This window comes from Cynocephalus volans, chromosome 4 (genome assembly GCF_027409185.1).
Source record: "Cynocephalus volans isolate mCynVol1 chromosome 4, mCynVol1.pri, whole genome shotgun sequence".
Lineage (NCBI taxonomy): Eukaryota > Metazoa > Chordata > Mammalia > Dermoptera > Cynocephalidae > Cynocephalus > Cynocephalus volans.
Window position 1 is genome coordinate 153652119 of NC_084463.1, and position 5767 is coordinate 153657885.

At 41.4% G+C, this 5767-nt stretch overlaps 1 pseudogene; it reads right to left on the minus strand.

The window, feature by feature from the left end:
• Positions 1–2652: 2652 nt before the first annotated feature.
• Positions 2653–2946, minus strand: LOC134376618 (large ribosomal subunit protein eL37-like; annotated as a pseudogene).
• Positions 2947–5767: the final 2821 nt, after the last annotated feature.

Here is a 5767-nt window from a genome sequence, read left to right on the forward strand (position 1 = left end):
GCCCAGCTGAGCTCCCCGTCAACACACCATGGAACAGGAGTGGTGTCCCACTGAACCCAGTCAAACCACAGAATAGTGAGAGATACAGAATTGTTGTTCTAGGGCACCAAATGTTGTGGTGATATTTTTATACAGCAATAGATAACCAAACACCACTTTCAAGGCCTGCTTTAAAAGCCACTCCTTTATGAAGCTTGCTGCACTAATCCACTGCCTTTCCATTCCGCAGCAGCAAGTCAAACAGAAGACATCCGACTTCCTAAATGGAAACTTCCATCTTCTCCTGGCCTCCCCTGAAGAGTATTCCATGAATTCAATATGTTTTATGGCCAATGGGTCTTTGTAGGTGAGACCAGCAATTTAGGAAAAACTGCTCTTCATTAAGTCTTAGAAGAATTTGTGATATAAGTTATCCACAGTAGATCAGCGTGCTGCCTACAGAGATAAAACTACTATCCAGGGAGGGGACCATAGCTTCTAATCTTTAAAGTTATCCGGGTTATGGTTTGTCTAGTAGAGATGGGGATAACTTTATTATGGGAATTTGGAGGAAAACCACAGAAACACATATAAGGGGTAAAAAAAAGGGGGGGGGGGCGGCACTCAGCCTTCTTGGTTTATGGTGCAGGCTTTTGTTCTTACTCATGACCATACTTTCTGCTTGTTTAGAAAGCCAATAGTGACGATAAAATAAAAGGCCCCCCTAGTGCTGGGTGGTTGATTTTATTCTGGAGGAGGGGAGATCCTCACTGTGATGACATCATTGACCAGCAGAGGGCAGAGCAGATGCTGGCATTGCCTGCAGGAGAAGCTCCTTCCTCCAGGAAGTTTTGGGTGGCACACTGGGACATCATCTTGCTGGTTGTTTTGTGAGTCCTAATGACTATTTTTGCCTTTAGCATCATACACACAGTTCTTCTCTTTTTTGATCGGAGCACCACCTGGTATGGCATGCTCGATGTATTTGTGATTGGAGGCATGACGGCCTTCCACTCCTGCCCATGCAGGCTGCATATATGAGAGGTCTTCAAGATGTTCATGGAAAGAATCATATTATGTTTTAATTCTATGTTATTATGAACTTTTTGAAGTACCCTCGAACACATTTACTGCACAGCCCGGCAATCCATACATAGGGTTAATTACAAGATGGGGAAAGAGCAGGACAACCAATACACTCATCACTGGGCAAAGTCCCTGTGAAGGGCAATGTGGCTTTCTGTACAGGAACTGTAACGGGGTTCATGCTCCCTCTTTAACTCAGTGTTTTCATGTCTGGGAATCATTCAAAAGAAATGATTCAAAGGAAGAAAAAAGTATCCACATTCAAACCATGTAGAGTGGCCTAAGTTGGGGTGCACGGCCCATGTCTCCCTGCAGGAGAGACGCTGCTGTGAGGACTAAAGTGAGATGACGGCCTCCAGCTGCTGCCCTTTGGGATCTGCTGCAGCATTTGGGGCAAGTCTATACTCTCCCCAAGTTGCTTCTGGGGGACTGAAAGAGACTTCTCTCAGAAAGTGAGCTTTCAGCTAAAACATGAGGGATGAATAGGACTTACTGAGATGAGCAGTGAAGAGCATCTTGTTCTAGCCAAGGGATTACTCATACTAGAAGAATTTCACTCTTCCGCCTTGGGTATCTAGATTATGCTTCTGCTGGACCCCTCTCTTTCCCACAAATGTCCCCAAACATGCCCTCACTTTGAATCTGCAAATGTTGCTTCCAGTTGATGGTGCCTGGTATGCTAAGGATCTCTTATAAATTCCCTGGATTCTTAGAATAGACTTGGTAAGTGTCAGTAGTATAGTGATCAAGGTCGTCTGTCATCTCCTGAATGGGTTAAGAAAAGAAAAAGGATGAACTTTGAACACTGGAGAATCTATGCAAACAGAAAATATTTAAATCTCAGCTTTGTCTTAAATATCACAGGGGAATGAACTCAAATTCCCAAAGAAAACAGTTACATTAACCTGTTCTTGTGTCTAGACAATGGCTGTTCTAAAATTAGGACCCCTGTCCACCAGCACCTGGAGCTTGAATGGGTTTCTCTGGTTTACAGGGAAGACTGTACAATAAACATGTAGCAACCCCCAAAATAGGGAGGGTCAGAAAACAGGGCGAGGGCACCCGATCATTCTATGGTTATGGACCAATCTCGAAATCAATTCATAGATTCTTAGGGCTACCAGGGTTGGAGTCTGTGCAGAGCTATTCACCAAGTGGTGTCTGCTTGAACAGCTTGAGATAGTTAACTTTCTGCCTTCAAAGTCAACCCAATCTGTCTTTGGTCTGCTCTGACTAGTAGAAAGGTTTGCTTTCTGCTCAGTAGAAATTGGTTTCTTGATGATCTCATGCGTCAATGTCAGTTTTGTAGCCATAGTGAAAATTTTCACCTGAAAAAGCTTCGAGAAATTAAGGAATATTCAACCACTTAAGTAATAATAATAATTATTACTATACAATAATTATTATCATTTAACCAGCCCCTATATTGCACATCAAATACAATGCTGGACATTTAAGATATTATCCAATTTAATCTTTACAACCACTTGGTGAGGTAGGTCTTATTATCCTATTATCTTCATTTTATTTTATTTTAATTTTTTTTTTAAACCAGAACGTTTATTGTGTGACTAAGCATTGCAGTTCTTAAGGAGAACTGGATGCTGTGACAGCTGCTGTCTTGGGTTTAGGTGTTGTTCCTTCACAGAATCCATGCCTGAATCTGTGGTACACAATTTTTAGGTGCCTCATTTGACCAGACCCAGTGATATTTCATCTTTTATCCCTGGCACTCCAGCTATACTTCCTCTTGCACTTGGCAGGGAAGCCACATTTGCCACTGGTTGACTTCTGAAGGTGGTAGGTCATAGAGACACAGCGGCAGCACAACATGTGCGTGTTATTTTGACACTTTCCAAACGATGATATTCCCTTGTTCATCTCACTTCTGCCACAGAGACCAAAGAGTATCCTCACTTTAGAGTTGTAACTGAGACTTACAGACAACAAGTTACTTGCTGGTACATAATGGAGTTGGGGTTTTGTATGAGTCAGTTTGTTTTGCTTATAACAGAATACACGGAACTGGGTGATTTATAAAGAAAATGAAATTTATTGCTTACAGTTTCTGAGGCTGGGAAGTCCAAAGTCCATCTGGTGGTGGTGACAGTGACCCAGGGGTCTCACATTGCAAGATGGTGGAAGCAAAGAGAGCAGAGAGAGAGCAAGACAGACTCTCCTCTTTTTTTTAAAGCCCTCAGAACCACGGCCCTGACCACCGTTTTTAATCCATTCACTACTGCATGGTCCTACAATCCAATCACCTCTTCAAGGCCCCACCTTTCAATTACCATAATAGGATTTCTCACCCTCTTAACAGTCTCAGTGGGGGCTAAGTTTCTAATACATTAAACTTGGGGAACACAATTCAAGCTTCAGGGAGTTTTAGGGGGACATAATTCAATCCATTGAAGGTTTCATCCCAGATTTGTGCAACTTCAGACCCCATGAGTCCTCTTCCATACTTCACGTATCTAGGATGATGAAAGATACTTTTCCCATCCTCAGGGTGTGGTGGGAAAGATTGATGAAAGGAAAGATCACATCCTGAGGTGTTTCATTTGTTGGAGAGGAGTGACAGTTTTTTAAAAAATGATTGTATTTTGTTTATAGCCGAACTTGGCTTTCTTCAGGTCTAGGATGTGGATGCCACTGGATGTGAGGGGATGTGAGTGGAGGAAGTGGTGACATTGCTGCAGAACCTGGGCTCCTAACCATTCTGCAGGTAGTGCAATGGTTACAAGGGCAGCCCTGGAGTCAGACCGCAGGGTTTGAATCCTGGCTTTGTCACTGACTTATTAGTTATGAGCCCTTGGGCAGCTTATTTAGCTTCCTTTTGCCTCTGTTTTCTGATCTATAAAATGGGGAACAAAATAATATTTTTGTTGTAAGCATTAAATCAGATAATACATTTAAAATATCTGGCACATAGTAAGCACACCATAAAGGCTAGCTATTATTATTGTCCCCTCCCCAAGTCAGTGGCAGAGCCAGGTTTAATTGGGAACCCTTGCTCAATACTTTTTTATTTTCTTTTTTTTTTCTGGTAAGTAAATAGATCTATTGCTTTGGATCCTTGTACTGGCCAACCCCCTCCTCACCCAAATAAATGTGTTGCACAAAATATTGTTATTTTTTCTTTTTCTTTTTTTCCTAAAAGATGACCGGTAAGGGGATCTTAACCCCTGACTTGGTGTTGTCAGCACCATGCTCAGCCAGTAGGAACTAACCGGCCATCCCTATATGGGATCCGAACCCACGGCCTTGGTGTTATCAGCACCACACTCTCCCGGGTGAGCCACAGGCTGGCCCGATATTGTTTATTTTAGCTGCTATTGTGGTAAGATACACATAACATAAAATTTACCATCTTAATCAATTTTAAGCGTATAGTTCTGTAGTGTTAAGTACATTCATATTACTGTGCGATCTCCAGGTCACTTTTCATCTTGTAAATCTGCAAGTCTATATCCATTAAACAACTCCTTATTCCCCCCTCTTTCCTGCAACCACCATTCAACTTTATGTCTCTATGAATTTCACTACTGCAGGTACCTCATGTAAGTGGAATCAGACAGAATTTGTCTTTTTGTGATTGGATTATTTAAGTTAGCGGCTAGCGTAATGTCCTCAAGGTCCATTCATATTGTAGCATATGTCAGAATTTCCTTTCATTTTAAGGCTGAATAATATTCCACTGTATTGTATACCACATTTTGTTTAGCCATTCATCCATGGATAGACACTTGGATTGCTTCCACCTTTTGGCTGTAGTGAATAATGCTGCTATGTACATGGTGTACAAATGCCTCTTTGAGACCCTGCTTTCAATTCTTTGGGGCATATACCCAGAAGTGGAATTTTTGGATCACGTGGCAATTCTATTTTTAATTTTTTGAGGGACCTCCGTACCGTTTTCTTTAGTGGCTGCATTATTTTACATTCCCACCAACAGTGCACAAGTGTTCCAATTTCTTTTCTTTTCTTTTTTTTTTTTGGCAATTGGCTGGTATAGGGATCAAACACTGGAACTTGGTGTTACTGGCAACACATTCTAACTTACTGAGCTAACTGGCCAGCCCAAGAGTTCCAATTTCTGTACATCCTCACCGATATTTGTTATTTTCTGGGTTTTTTTTTTTTTTTTTTTTTTTTGGTATAGTAGCCATCCTAATGAGTGTGAGATGGTATTTCATTTTTTTTTTTTTTTTGGCAGCTGGCCAGTACCAGGATTAAACCTTGGACCTTGGCTTATTAGCACCATACTCTAACTTACTGAGCTAACTGGCCAGCCCAAGAGGTCCATTTCTATACATCCTCACCAATACTTGTTATTTTCTGTTTTGGGGGATAGTAGCCATACTAATGGGTGTGAGATGGCATCTCTCTTTTTTTTTTTTCAACCGGCTGGTACAGGGATTGAATCTCAGACCCTGGTGTTATTAGCACCATGCTCTAGACAACTGAACTAACCACCCAGCACTCACTGTGGTTTTCATTTGCATTTCCCTGATAATTAGTGAACTGAGCATCTTTTCACGTGCTCATTGGTTATTTGAATATTTTCTTTGGAGGAATGCCTATCTGAGACCTTCGCCCATTTTTTAGTTGTGCTGCTAGTTTCTTTGTCGTTATGTTGTAGGGGTTATTTATATATATATTCCGAATATTAATCTGTTATCAGATGTATGATTTGCAAATA